General features: G+C 32.5%; 1 protein-coding gene across 24 annotated transcripts in view; it reads right to left on the bottom strand.

Annotated features, from left to right (window-relative positions):
• LOC100115682 (sodium/potassium/calcium exchanger Nckx30C) overlaps positions 1–16,541 on the bottom strand; it is a 570,283-nt gene that overhangs the window by 202,057 nt on the left and 351,685 nt on the right. Inside the window, exon 4 of one of the 24 annotated variants that reach the window (XR_004227609.2) lies at positions 8,072–8,153. The exons of the other annotated variants lie outside the window; for them this stretch is intronic. The gene's annotated coding sequence lies outside the window, so the exon portion shown is untranslated. The remainder of the gene's footprint in view (positions 1–8,071; positions 8,154–16,541) is intronic. 24 annotated transcript variants of the gene reach the window in all.

The following is a 16,541-nucleotide window of genomic DNA, read 5'->3' on the forward strand; positions in this document are numbered from 1 at the left end:
ATGTACTACTAATGGTTATGTTGTTGACCAGTTAGGTCCATATCTTGCAAATAAAAATGATGCTACAATACTGATTGAAATATTGGAAGAGAAGCAGAATATTTTACAGAAACTTCTTCGCCAAGGGGACATTTTTATACTGGATAGAGGTTTCAGGGACATTAAACAAAAATTAGAAAATATGGGTTATATTGTTTTGATGCCTGCACTCAAAGGTTCAAAATCTCAACTTTCTACGCAAGAATCAAATGAAACAAGATTCACGACAAAACTGCGATGGGTTGTTGAAGCAGTGCACGGAGTTCAAAAGAAAAAATATAGGTTATTAGATCACAAACTTGATAATACAATGGTGAAAAATACTGGATCTTATTGTAAAATTTCTTGCTACTTAAATAACTTGTTTGGCAAACGCCTAGATTCTGATGAAGACATGCAAGATGAAATATTTAGTGCTATGCAATCTAGAAAAAATGTTGAAAATACATTAGCAGTTTTAGTAGCAGACAAAAGATGGAGTCGTCGGAAACTACCATTTAAAAAATAACTTCGGATGATTTACCAGACTTTCCTGAATTAACAATAAAAGATTTGAAAATTCTGTTTACAGGAACATATCAGCTTAAACAGACAATATCTTACTTAGCGGAAATGCTTGACGCAGATAATAATTTGAAGATTGGATATTCAAAAGAGACTAACAATATTCTCAAACTTGAAGTTCAATCCAGGCATATTAACAGAAAACAATACAAATGTTTCGTTGAGTATAAACCAAATGGTATTGGTTATTCTAGCATCTTAAGACACTGTTGTGATTGTGCTAACGGTAACCGTACTATAGGATGTTGTGCGCATATTGCTGCCATAATCTATTATCTTTCACATGGAAGATATTTATCAAAAATCATACGACCAGCTGAAATTCTGTCTAAAATGTTTCTTAATGATCAAATTGAAGTGTGTATTGATGAAGATAGTGACAATGATGAGTGAATCATTTTTTCTATTGTGAACATTCGTTATTTTTAAAAAGCTACTTGTATACGTTCCATAATTTATTTTAAATAGCCTATGAAGATAATAAATTATACTTTGTACGAATTGAACATACTTAACTTCAATTCCTTTTTACCTGATAATTATTACTGTCAATAGATTTTGAATAATCAATTAAGTAGAGGCAGATAAGCCAAATATGGCCTTTTTAAGACCACAAGACGCCAAAAGTACCCTCAAACGATCGATTTCAAGGCTATGTTTAGCTAAAAACAGGCTTTTTTGCGTGAAAACCCTTGCATTATGACATTTTTAGGTTAGTTTTGGGTTACATGGTACCAAAAATGGCCTTTTTCGGCGTTAAATCACTCAAATGAGGGCATTTTTAGGTTAAAGAGAAAAGCAGACACTGACAGCGGCGATATTCTTTTTATATATAGAGAGAAACCCTTTATTACCTCAAATTCTGATAAGACCATCATTGAAAACGTAAGATAATATAAAAAATACGGCTTGGAGCGAACAAAATATTTCATTTGATTATGTTTTCATGGGAAGATATGCAAAACTACTCAAAAGGAGTCACTTTAGTAACTAAATTGTAACATAACCAGCTAAAAACGTGAAAAAATGGCAAAAAAATCAGTTTTTGGCTCAAATCGAGTTGTGCCACCATTTTTAAGGAAAAAACGTTAGTGCCATCGTAAAGAACGGGAAAAAGTACACAAAAAAAGTCTACTTAAAAAGTTGCACCTCAAAAACAAGGGGGTCAAAATATCGATTGAAAACTTTAATAATTTTTTTAGATCCGATATTTGAGGTTATGTAATCCCAAAAAAATTGCAGTTATTCATGACATAAAAATACACCAATGTGAATTTTTAAAAAAATTTTTATCCTATAGGGACTTCAGAAAAAAATAAAATCAAAAAAACACGTTTATCGACGTTACTGCGCATGCGCACTAGGCAGAGAGCTAAAAATTTGGCTATGGGAGTTTTTTTTTATCCCCCATCGAATGGTATATAACATATATACATTTTCCAAGGGGGCCATTTCACCATAGTAACCCGGCTATAGCCTTTGATTAAAATTTAATCAATTTTAATCGAATTCAATCGCATATCTTTAGCAGAGGTGCGATAATATATAATATTCACAGTGGCATCCCACACAGCATGAAAGATTTCAATGAAATATTTCGAAATATTTCAGTGAAATATATCCACGGAATATTTCTGAAACCTTCCAGTAATATTCCATAGAAGAGCGATCAACCGACTCAATGGAAATATTTCGTGAAATATTTCAGAAATATTCCATAAATATTTTGTTGAAATCTATGAAATTCCTTTTTAAATATTTCAATATGTTCTTTAGGAAATATTACATAAATATTTCATAAAATATTGCTCAGAATTATTTACTTAATAATACACTAAAATATTTTGCGGAAGATTTTTGGAATCTTTTTTAAACATTTCTTAGGAAATTTTGTAACGAATTTTTAAACATTTATCAAAAAATATATGAAATATTCCATAGATATATCTTGTAAACTTTTACATAATTATTTCTACATTATTACAATGGAATATTTCTTAAAATATTTATGAAATAATTCTTTAATATTTTATTGGAACTTTTCAAATAAATTTTGGATATTTCTTGAAAGATTTCAGGATTATTCCATACATATGTCTCGAAAACTATGATATAATTAGTTCGGAAATATTCCAATAGAATATTTCTTGAAATATTTATGAAATAATTCTTTAATATTTTATTGGAACTTTTCAAATAAATTTTGGATATTTCTTGAAAGATTTCAGAATTATTCCATACACATGTCTCGGAATCTTTTATATGATTATTTCTTCATTGTTACGATGGAATATTTCTTGAAATATTTATGAAATAATTCTTTAATATTTTATTGGAACTTTTCAAATAAATTTTGGATATTTCTTGAAATATTTCAGGATTATTCCATACATATGTCTGGCAAACTATCATGTAATTAGTTCGGAAATATTCCAATGGAACATGTCTTGAAATACTTATGAAATAATTCTTTAATATTTTATTGGAACTTTTAAATTACACTTTGAATATGTCTTGAAATATTTCTGAATCATTCCATACATATGTCTTACAAACTTTCATGTGATTATTTCTTCAATCTTTCAATGGAACATTTCTCGGGATATTTAAGAAATAATGTATTAATCTTGTATTGGAAGTTTTAAAATAAATTTTGAATGTGGCTTGATATATATATATATATATATATATATATATATATATATATATATATATATATGAAATATTCCATACATATATCTTGCTAAATTTAACATAATTATTTCATCAAGATTCCAAGGCAGCATTTTTTTAAATATTTAAGAATGATTTTGTAAATTTATAATTCAAACTTTTATAATAAAACTTGAGTATTTCTTAATACATTTATAAAATATTCCATGACTGTTCATTATAATATATTTTCCTGAAGATTCATTATAAAAATATTTCAGTAGAATATTTTCTAAAATGTTCCATTATAAATAAAATTTATTGTTACTTCTTAAGACTTATTGTAGATGATGTCTAGGAGTCCATGCGATATTTCTAATGTAACTTAATGTGTAGTATATAAAGCATTATAGATAATGATTTGAATTTCTTTATTTAATATTTAATTGCGTTGTGTTTTATTATTTTTATATATGCTGTTACATTATATTAGTGAAATTTTATTGGTCATAATGTTTAGTATCACACTATCGAAAAATTTAATTTAATAATAAAATTTCAGTTTACTTTATTTCAAATTCAAAATACAACTCGCGCCCAATCGCATTTATACATCAAGATGGCTGCCCGCTGCGGCGCTGCTGCAGCTGCGCGTCAGTGCATATATGCATAGCATTTGCGAGGGAAAATCCGTTACTGTTATTGCACATGTGCCTACGCCATTACTAGACGCACCACGCCGTGCAATTTCTTATACTTAATACTTAATTAATTAATACATAAAAATAAGATCTTCAAAAAGTGAATGTTTTAAAGAATAGCAGTGTTTCTAGGTTTGTATGAAAATTATTTATTTATTAGCATTTTGAGTATTTACATATGTATGTATGTATATACATATATGAATACAAAAGGTTATAGTTTGTACCAAAAAGCACGTGTTGCTCTGCTGTCTATATACCTATATTTATCACTGCTACTGATATTTTGATATATTTCTTTCTTTTCAAAATTTGTATAAAATACTCTTTTTTGTTAAATGTATGTAATTTTTTAAATTTTTGTGCAGAGACAAAGGAAAGATCAGATCGGTCTCTTTCAAGCCACAGCTGGTCAGGATATCCCTATAAATATATAGTATTATTACGACAGTGAAAAGCAGTGTTTTTAGCTCCGACATCCCCTTAATATGCATCTGAGAGAGAGAGAGAGAGAGAGAGAGACTTTTAAAAAAGTAAAAGATTATGCGATATGAAATAACAGATAAAAAAGACCTGAGATCAATCAACCAAAGTCAAGTTTTTTACATTTAATCGTAAAGAAGCAACAAAATTCTTTTTGGTAAATAAAGGGCTTACTTAACTTAAGGTTGAATTATATACTGATCAATTAGGAACAACTTTCAAGATACTTACTACGTAACTTGCCATGACCCTTTCATTGTGTTTATGGTGTTTTCATGACGTTCAAATACATAAAGAGATAATTTTGGTTGTCCCCTGGCGAGAAAAATCACATGATAGATAGATAGATCACTTAAATTCTCACGTGATTTATCACTTGACTATTTGGCGTGTTTTCTCACGTGATAAATCATGTTAAAAATCACGTCAGAAATCACTCATAAAATTAAAGTATTTATTTTAATTGAAATAAATTATTTTGTTTTTACTAAATAATTATGAAAAATATATATTTGTTGATGATTATCGAAACAGATTGACCGCAAAAAAGTAAAAACTTTACCCTTACCGAGACTTCACAATCCATTATCTCATTCACTGAGCCATTTTTTCTTGTCTTAATAATGATAACCTGCAGATCATATATGAATCTTAGTAATGTATTATTTGCATGTATAGACTATCTGCTGTTATTTGATAAAATAAGAAAAACAATTTTATTACATAATAAAAAGTTTATTTTGTGTTTTTATCTTTATAAATTATAGTGATTCTTTTATACTAAATAATATATATTATTTAGTAGAACTAATTTAGATTATAAATATCAATCTTTACTTGAAAAATATTTTAGGTCTTTTCAATTTTTATCTTGAAGTATACGTGTAAACTTTACAAAATTATAAATCTTTTTAGATAAAATTAGCATAGGATTTCAAGGCTTATTACAGCACAAATAGCTCAGGCAGTAAGATAATGGATTATAAAGTTGAGGACTGGTGTTCAATCCTCGGTTAGAACAAAGATTTTTTTCATTTTTTTGTGGTTAATTTATTTGAATTAGGAACAAATTTCTTTTCGATTATTGTTTATTAAAAATAAAATAATTTGATTTATTTTATTTAAAACAAATACTTTAATTTAATGAGTGATTTCTGACGTGATTTTGAAGGTAATTCATCGCGTAAGAAATCACGCCAAATAGTCACGTGATGAATCACGTGATTTATCATGTGAGAATTCAAGTGATCTATCAAGTAATGGATCGTATGATAAATCACGTGATTTTTCTTGCCAGGGTCACCATAAACAAAATGAAATGGTTATGGCAAGTTACGTAGTAAGTATCTTGAGAGTTGTTTTAATTGATCAGTATATATCTTAACTTAACTTAACATAAGTAAGCCCATTATTGACCAAAAAAATTTTTGGTGCTTCATTATGATTAAATATAATAAACTTGACTTTGGTTAATTGATCTGAGTTCTTTTTTATCTGTTGTTTCGTTGCGGAATATTACAAACTTACCTAACCTTTTTTCTTTTTTAAAAGTTAATTTTTTTAGATTTTAGTCCTTTTTAGTAAAATTTTCTAGGTATTTCATATTTCTCCTAAAAATAAAATATAAGCATCTTTAGCACCTTTTGACCATGGTTATATTGTAACATTTTAATCACTAACATAAAATCACTGATTGTTCTGATACATTTTCCTTTAATGATTTGTACACCTAGACACCAAAATTAAGTGCTAACTACCTAGACCTCGTCATTGGCCACCCTGTACACCTAGACGCCGCCCTCGAATGATGTATTTACCTAGAAATAAAAAATTACGGAGTTCACCACCTAGACCTCGTCATCGGCCACCCCGTACACCTAGACATCGCCTTCGAATTATTTCTAAAACTAGACACAAAAAAACACGAAGAGCACCACCTAGATCTCCTTATCAGCCACCCCGTACACCTAATCACCGCCCTCGAATGATGTATTTACCTAGAAATAAAAAATTACGGAGTTCACCACCTAGACCTCGTCATCGGCCACCTCGTATACCTAGACATCGCCTTCGAATCATTTCTAAACCTAGACACAAAAAAACACGAAGAGCACCACCTAGACCTCCTTATCAGCCACCCTGTACACCTAGTCACCGCCCTCGAATAATGTATTTACCTAGAAATAACTAGGGCGCCACACGCGGCCTTACGGCCACTGTGGCTTGCCGACTTGCATCGCTAAGCGATGCAAGGTGCGCAAAACGCTTCGCAAACGCTTGAGTGCAAGGCACGACCGCTGACGCTGGCGCTTTGCGTTAGCGTCTGGCAATCAGTTAAAGCTTTTGGGCCAGATAGGATGTGTCACACCGGAATTGTTATTTAATTATATGTACCAAAAATCGTTTCTAGGATTGTTGTTTACGTATAAGCGTTCTGAAAAAATGTTTGTCACAGTACAAAGTTGTGTTTTTAAAATATCTACAACTTTTAATTTAAGGTTTTTATGTAAAATGTATAGCCTTAAAGTTTTATGATAAATACTGGTTTATTGCTATAAAAAAATCGATTTTGGTCTGTAAACTCGAATAAAAAGCATTTTTACGCTTAAGTGTAAATAAAAAAAAATTGTATTTCTTCGAGATCCACAACTTTTCTCTAAAACTTCTTTTTGTAGAATGTATAGAATTCGAGTAAAAGCCAAAAAACCGTTTTTATCGATTTTCGGATGTGACCGCATTCTGCGTATACATGCAGGATCAAGCCCAAAATAAATTTGGCACCTTATTATTACGAGGGGAGTTCGCACACAAATTTTGAACCCAATAAAAGTCTCTTAGAGATAATCGTGTAACACCAAAATTTTTATTCAAAAACACGCAAACATTAAACAAATTGTTCTCGCATTTTAAAAAAACGTAGACGATCGGAATAAAAAAAATTAGTTTTTAGGTTTGTGCAATAGGAGACTCCTCCCAAAATTTCAGCCTGATCGGTCGAAAATTGCATGAGATATCGCATCTCACACATTTTTCGATGACAAAACTATAAGGCACTTTCGTGTCGCGGTCGTGCCTAAAAAATTACGGAGTGCACCACTTGGACCTCGTCATCGGCAACTTCGTATACCTAGACACTGTCTTCGAATTACTTCTACACTAGACACTAAAAACAACATGTGAGCAAGCATGCAGAAAACCGATGAGAAAGCAATATCAATCCATCGTGTATAGCTGTGCGGCCAACTTCACGGTCCTAACACTTGTTGCAGCTAACTTAACGGTCCTAACAATTTTTGATTTGAGCATTTTGTGAATGACACACTCGTGTATTATATCAATATTTCTGTTGAAAATCATAGTTAGGCATAATAAAACATGATATAAGTCAAAATATATTAGATACAAGAATAAAATGCATTTCTTTCTTTGTAACGAAAAATGCGAACCTTAACATAGAAGTAAATAGTAGCGTGGGGACCGCGGCTTCGTCTACTTCTCAAACTCGCCTTCGTGACGCTACCGCGCCACTTGATAATGATAGAATCTAATTAACGTAACTGTTGAAAACTGTTGAAATCTGGTACCATCCTCAATAAAGTGATATAAAAAACAAAAAAAAAAACTGATAATACCTGTAAATAACTGTTGACTGTCTGAATTTCGACATTCTTCTGCTGAACATTTCTGTTTTGTTCAGTTATCTTCTGTTTTAGTCTGAAATATTAAAATGGAAACTACTATGAGCAGAATTTTTGTTCCTCTAAGGATCAATATGAGTATGAAAATTATGTAATTTTATACAAAATCATATTTAATATCCTCATATAAAGATTAATTCATTTTATTTTTTTTGTATTTAATACTTATCAAAATTATTAAATAAGACAGTATTAGATGTAAAGCATTAGACAGTAAAGACGTAAAATTAAAGACAGTATTTAAAATATATTACGATATGATGTGCGTAAAATGCACTATTACGCACCTTCTGCGTGCGTTCAAGCACATTTTGCACCCCCCTGTATAAGGAAATAAAGTTCGATACACATGCAAAAAGTTGATTTTCATAAATTTATAAATAGATAAAATTTAGTTGTCAATATTAGAATGACACTTTATTGATTGTGGAATAAATGCAGACTGCTTTAATGCATCTATTTTCGAATACAGTTTTACTATTTAAAATATATTTAACTTAACTTAATTCTTTGTAATTATTTGATGACAGTATTAATTATATTAACAAAATCTAACAATAAAATAAAATTAACTAACCATTTTTCTTATTCACATTTATAATATAATGTAAAATGTGAGATTGTAACAATAATAACATTGATATGCTGTACTAAAATGTAATACATAATACGATATTTACTTTTATATTAAATGATACCGATATCTTAAATTCCTAACGAAAAAAAATTAAAACAATTGAAAAAAAAACCGTTATGAACTGCAGATGATAGCAGAAAAATGTCGGAATTGAGACACAGATAACAGTAATCTTTTGTTGTCTTCAGTTTTATTTAGTTTGCTAGATATTTCAGTTGGATTTTTTTTCAAGGTATACGATTTTACGATTTAGAAAATAAATTAAAAAATGAATACAACAGACAATAATTATTAATAAGTGAAGACAATAGTTTTCTCATAGTTTAAAACAGTTTTCTCCATTTTATAATTGCTGTTTTCTACGTTCACTAGTTTGTTCCCAATCAAAACAGCTATCTTAAAAGTAAAAGGTTAGGCGATTGATATGTTCCGCAACATAATAACAGATAAAAAAGAACTGAGATCAATCAATCAAAATCAAGTTTATTATATTTAATCGTAATGATAATTACTATTTAACTTGCCATGCCCATTTTTTTGACAACTTCTATTAAAAATCACTGATTAGCACACGAATGTAATAATATATAAAAATTACTTAAAAACAATTATGGAAAGTATCGTTTTTCTTAAAAGTAAAATCTCCGATACCAATATAGAAGTAAATAGTGTCGCGTGCGCCAAAGCTTCGTCTGCTTTTCAAACTTGCCTTCGTGGCGCTAACGCGCCACTTGATAGTAGAGATCTCATTCGTGATTAATCAATAGAAATGACTATAGATAATTGATGAAAACGTTAAAATATTAAAAATTCACATCAGTTTGGGGTGTGCAGTAAATGTGTATGAAATATATTTGAATATTATAGTAAACATATGTAATACATTGATGAAAGTATATAATTATTAATAATGTTTGTTTAAAACATCTATTTGATCATAAGTTACGGTTTATTAAAAAAAATTTATATTTTTTAATATTAATTTATATTTCTCTACTAATAAACTTATGTGAGTGCTCTTTATATAAAGAAAATAATTACATAATGATGTTTGTCATTTCTTTCATTTCATATTCACAAACACATAGCTTTAAAAAAAAAGAGCATATTTGCACAAATCATCGTTTGCAGCATTCCTTTTTTATTGACCAAAACCGTAAGTTTCATCTTCTGAGATACATGTGCATTTCATATTCACAAACAAATAACTTTAAAAAAAATATTATATCTGCACAAATATTTTATCGCAGCATCCCTTTTATCTGGACCAAATTTACTGATTATATCTTATGATATGCATGAATACATAAAGCTTAAAAAAAACAGCATATCTGCACAAATATTTAATTGCAGCATCCATTTCATCTGGATCAATCTTAAAATAATCTTTATGCATATATATATATATATATATATATATATATATATGCGCGTGTGTGTGCGTGTGTAATTTATTACGTCTATTTTTCTTTGTTTTAATAGCTCCTAATCTACCTGGACCAAATATTGAAAATGTTTTTTAGTAGGAATGTATATTTTTATCATATATACCTGTCTATACCATTGAATAGTTTTTTATTTATAAAATACATCAAGTTTTGTAGAATAAATGCAAAAAAAAAAAATCCGGACGGATGGACGGGCGGACAGACGGACATTTTTAAGTTCTTTTATTGCTACAAACTAATTGAAATTTGATACATTTGACAAATTTTTTTCGATAACCTGAATGATTTACGTTCAAAGAAAATTTCTACCGTAAAATCGATTGAATTTGTTTTTTTTTACGAGTTTTAGAGGGTTTTCATCAAATAGACCAAATATAATTTTTTTTAATTGTCTCACAGCTTCTAATCTACCTGGACAAAATGTTGAAAATGTTTTTTGGTATGAATGTGCATTTTCATCATATGTACCAATCAATAGTTTTTTGTTTATAAAATACATTGAGTTTTGTAAAATAAATGCAAAAAAAATCCGGACGGACATTTTTTACGTTTTTTTACTGCTAAAAACTATTTGAAAGTTAATGCATTTGATTTTTTTTTTTGGTAACTCGAATCTCAAGTTTAAAAAACATTTCTACCGCAAAATAGATTTAATTTTTTTTTCAAAATGCACTTGCTAAATCTCGGTTTACGCACGTTGTTTTATAAGATATTGTATGATCTCTGCATGGTAGAAAATTCACCAGTTTCTGCCCAGAATTGCTGATCAAATTTTTTATAAATAAAATATTTTTAGAAATTCTGTTCAGAGTATTTCCACAATGTTTAAATGAACCTCATGTTAACATTTATTGACCCGAATTTTTTGGCCAGAATATGGTGAATTTCTACTGGGGATACTATAGGCAATTTCATTCTCGTAGGGACGATAACGTCCTCACAAGGTGAAATTAATATATTTCGCACTAGTATCGCAATATACTATTTAATTTCAAGAAAATCCTGAGTCTATTTCGATTTTAAATTGCAGATGAATATGAAGATAGTTTTCTCGATCGATTAATGTTTCCATCCGCAAATTTTAAGGTGCGTGATATTATTATGATGACTTTTGCACATTCTTTACGATTCCATTTGTCTGATGAAGCGCATTTGGAACTTATTAAAATGTTTAAGCTGTGTGCTGGTAAAGGCTTCAACGATCTTAATCATTCTAAACACATGATGTCAAAATTTTTCTCATCACAACAAGAACATGTAAGGTATCATTATTATTGTAAAGAATGTTCCGAGTCAATAATATACTCCGTAAGTGCAACAGAAACAGTTAAGAATCGAAGTGTTTTATGAAAAAACTGCGAGCAAAGAAATATAATAAAAGCTCTTACTCCGCATTATTTTGTATCTGTAAGTTTGAGGCACCAAATGGAAGAATTTTTAAAAATAAATTGATTTTTAATGATATTTTAAAAATTGTTCGTTCTTTGATGCAACACACCAGGTGGCACAATTAAAGACGTGCACAGCAGTTTAATACATAAAAATATTATGCAATCAAACGTCATGTCTTGTTAGGGGGAATTTTAATAGTACAAAAAGAACCATTCAATAAATTGCTGGATTCGCAAGTTAAACGACGAATGTCTAACTTTTCAAAAAGATGGTATCAAAATTATATTTAAATTTTGTATTCTAAGTTACATCGTAGATTCTGTGTGTCGTCCTATTGTTTAAAATAGGATTCAATTCAATGGATATTGTGGCTGCAGCTGGTGCTACCAACTAGGATTATATATTGCACTCGTTTCTGGAATACGATACATCGTAGAGCAAAACGCCGATAACGGAACACACGTAAAGTATAAAGAGGATGTAGAAGTGAGTATTGAAAATATGAAAATTATAAACAGTGTAAAAGGTCCTTGTTGTCTAATGAAACTAGATCATTTTGATATGGTTTGGTCATTTTTGTACGAATACATGTACGGTATGCTTCTTGGCATTACTCACCAACTATGAAATACGTGGAAATCAAGTGCATCAAAATATAAGCTGAGTAAACAACAAATTGAATTTATTGAAAAGTGATTTTTAAATATTACACCATCTCATGATATTCATAGAGTGCCAAGAAGTGGTATTATTAAAGGAACTGCAAAACCAAAGGCATCATAATTAAAATCGTGGCTTCTAATATATAGCTTGCCATGCTTGAATGGAGTCCTCACCGAAAATCTACTAAAACTACGCTCTACTAGTGAAAAGTGCATATACTCTTCTGAAGTATGAAATTTTTGAGGAGGAATAACTTCAATGTTAAGCGGGTCTCACAAAATTTGTTTACGTGTACGAATGCTTTTACGGCCAAGAATCCATGACGTACTATAAATAAAATTATTTATGATAAATACGGAAATGCTTGTATATCAAGAGTTGTTATTAGTACTGATGAAGAATGGAATTGTTTGGTAGAAGCTGCAGTGTTCAAGTTTCCAAAATCTATCTGTGAATTATTTGCATTTATTCTTGTATTTCAAAGACCTATTATTTCGTTAGAATTATACGATAAATATAAATGTCACTTTATGGACCCAAAATTACCAAAAATTCAAGCAGAACGAAGAGCTTTGAAAAACATAGAAAGTATTTTATTCTTACATGGGTTGAGATTAAATGATTTACATATATCTAGTATTGAAAATAAATACGATGATGAAGAATATAATAACGAATTACAAGTATGTAAAGATGGTAAAAATTTTGAAAAATAAATTAATTCCTTGTCTACCAATCAAAAAAAATTATGATCTGATCTGATGCTACAATTAACAGTATAGGAAATAAATATTATTTTATCGATGGTCTCGGTGGAAGTGGTAAAAGTTATTTACATAACGCGATGATTAAGTATTTAATTTCAATGAATGTTCCGTTCGTTACAATGGCCTGGACTGGTATTGCTGTTAATTTATTAATTAATGGAAAAACTGTCCATAGTATTTTCAAATCACCATTAAATATTAATGAAAAAACAACGTTAATAGTTGTCCTAATTCAAAATATGGTGAACATATTAAAAATGTAAAAATTATAATTTGGGGTGAAATTTTAATGGTTTCAAAATATGCTTTTGAAACAATTGATAAATGTTTTCGTGATATATGCAAACATGACCTTCCTTTTGCAGGGAAAGTTATTGTAACATCTGGTGACTTTAGACAAACCCTACCTATAGTACGGCATAGAAACAGAACAAAAATCCTTAAAACATGTGTAAAAAGGAGTTTTTTATGGTCAAAATTTTCAAGACTTTTAGTAAGTGAAAATCTACGATTACAGAATCCAGATAATAAATTTAAAAATTGGTTACTTGCCATAGGTGAAAACAAAAATATGACTAAATATAAATTACAAAATAATATAAGGGAAATGCCATAACAATTTATTTGTGAAAATGATTTAATGACAGAAATTTTTGGACATAAAATTGGTCCTTATGATTCGACCTTAAAAAATAAAGTAATATTGTCACCGTTAAATTCTAATGTACAAAAAATAAATGAAAGTATAGTTGAAAAAATAGGTGGAGATCACTATTTATACTATAGTGATGATCGAATCCATAGTGACGCATATGACAAATTGACAAACACGATACTTACAGAATTTTTGAATTCATTAACACCTAATGGATTGCCATCACATAAATTATTATTTAAAAAAGTGCAATAATTAGTTGCTTAAGAAATTTAGACATTGATGGTGGTCTTCGTAATGGTACAAGATTGATAATTAAAGATATAAAACAATATGTTCTCACAGCAAAAATTATTACTGGAAAATATTCCTGTAAACAAGTATTATTGCCTCGTATCGATTTAGCTCTATCACGAGATGAAATACCATTTGGTATGGTTAGAAGGCAATTTCCAATAAGACTTAGCTTTGCTATGACAGTAAATAAATCTAAAGGCCAATCGTTTGACAAAGTTGGTTTATATTTATACACTCTAGCCAGCGCCATGAGCGCAGCAGAGTACCGGTTCTAGAAGAAGGCACCGGTAGATGAAGAGAGCCAGACCATAAAGGAATGGCTAAGAGATCATGCCAGCCTGCGAAATAAGCTACTGCAAATAAGGAGCACGACCAGAGAAATGATGAAAACTCTGGAGAAGCAGAAGAACGTGAATATTACGATTGAGGATGGATTACCTATTATAGGATTCACCATAATCGAAGCTCTCACGACTCTCGACAAGATGGAAGATGCTGCAAAGAGGCAGTCCCCCCAACAACCTAGAGCGGACAATCAAAAGCCTCAGAGGACGACAAAGTCAAAGAAGAGGGAACGGGCATCATCCGACGGAGGAGATGGTACCTCCGTCAAAAAAAGACAAGAAAGAGGACAGAAGGGCACCCTCCACAAGAAACAAAACTGCAGAGGCACAAGAGCCTTGGCAACTAGTGGCAGGGAGAAAGGCAAAGAAGAAGGAGAAGAAAAATCAAGAGCAAGACCAGCCTCAACAACTGAGGAAAAAGGCAGAGAGGACCCCGCGGCGGAGAGGAAATGCAATCGTCGTAAGACCGGAACCGGGAAAAACCTACGCCGAGATCTTGGGACAGATCAAAGCAAGGGTAAAGCCGGAAGAGCTGAATACGGAGGTTAAGTATCTCAGCAAGACAAAAGAGGGTGGTGTTCTGATTGGCGTAGGTAAGAGTGATGATAAAATGGAATCACTTAAAACGGCCATCCAAACCGCCATTGGAAAGGCAGGCACAGTCAGGGGAAAGATCTCCAGAATCACACTGGAAATTAGGGGCATCGACAGTCTTACGACGCAGGACGATGTCCGCAGTGCTATCACAGCCGAGACGGGCGAAGAAGATGCCAAAGTCCATCTGTTCGAGCCGAACACGAGGGAGCGGAGGGTGGCAGTGGTCGAAATAGATCAGATTAAGGCCACCGCTCTGCTCAGAAAAGGGAAGATCCGTATCGGCTGGATAAACTGCCGAGTAAGGGTTCGCGCGAACCCCACGCGATGTTATCGCTGCCTCGGTTACGGACACGTAAAGGCGAGATGTAAAGGACCCGACAGGAGCGCCAACTGCTGGAAGTGTGGGGCAAGTGGGCACAAGGCAGCACTATGCAATGTGCCCGCCCAACAAAGGAGGTGTTTCTTATGCAAAGATGCTAAGATGACCGAGGACAAGACGGTGCATGCACCAGGCACCGGTACGTGCGCGGTCTTCCGGGCGGCCTTAAAAGCGGGAAAAACGCAAGGATAATGGCGCGGATACTTCAAGGCAACCTGCACAGAAGTAGGTTCGCCCACGATCTCCTACCGCAATTTGTCGCAGAGGAGAAAGCGGACATCCTCCTGATCAGCGAACAGTACACGGATCGAGACACACCCGGCTGGGTGTCCAACGATGCAAGGACCGCCGCAGTCTGGGTGCCCAGGCGCGGAATCGCAGAATCAGGGACGGGGGATGACTACGTACGGGTATGGGTGGGCCGCATCACTTACTTCAACGTATATCTCTCACCGAACCTTACTGCGGCGTATTTCGCGATACGACTAGGGGTGGTAGAGGACGCAATAAGAGACGTATCCGGGGAACTCGTCATTGGGGGCGACTTCAACGCGAGGGCCACGGAATGGGGTATGACGACAACGAATTGCAGAGGCAGGGCCATCCTCGAGATAGCAGCTCGACTAAGCTTAGTGGTAGCAAACGAGGGAAACACCACTACCTATCGCAGACCAGGTTTTGGGGAATCTATACCGGACGTAACTTTCGCAAGCGAAACGACAATCCGCAAAATCAGGGATTGGCATGTCATGGAGGAATATACTGCAAGTGACCACCAGTATATGCTTTTTGACATCCAGGACGACCACAGAAACAGGACCAGAGAAAGAAAAAAGCAGACGCCACGGTGGAATACCCGGCGCATGAACCGGGACAGACTGGCTGAAGAAATGCAAAGGGCGGAGCTCCCATCAATTGGGCTTCCTCAGCAACTGAGTGGACGCGAAAAATCCGAGGCATTAGTAGAACGTACAATACGTCTCATTACGGAGTTTTGCGACGCAGCTATGCCATGGGTGTCTTGCGGCCATATAAGACACCCGGTATACTGGTGGACGGAGAAAATTGCAAAACTCAGAAAAGATTGCTTTCACACTAGAAGGGAGGCTTAAAAAGCTCTGAAAAGACAAAGGTCTGAAGCCCAGGACTTGTACGAGAGACACGACCGGGAACGAAAAAGGCTGAGGGACGCGATAAAGGAAAGTAAGCGACGCTATTGGGCAAA

This window comes from Nasonia vitripennis, assembly GCF_009193385.2.
Source record: "Nasonia vitripennis strain AsymCx chromosome 1 unlocalized genomic scaffold, Nvit_psr_1.1 chr1_random0003, whole genome shotgun sequence".
In the NCBI taxonomy this organism is placed as follows: domain Eukaryota; kingdom Metazoa; phylum Arthropoda; class Insecta; order Hymenoptera; family Pteromalidae; genus Nasonia; species Nasonia vitripennis.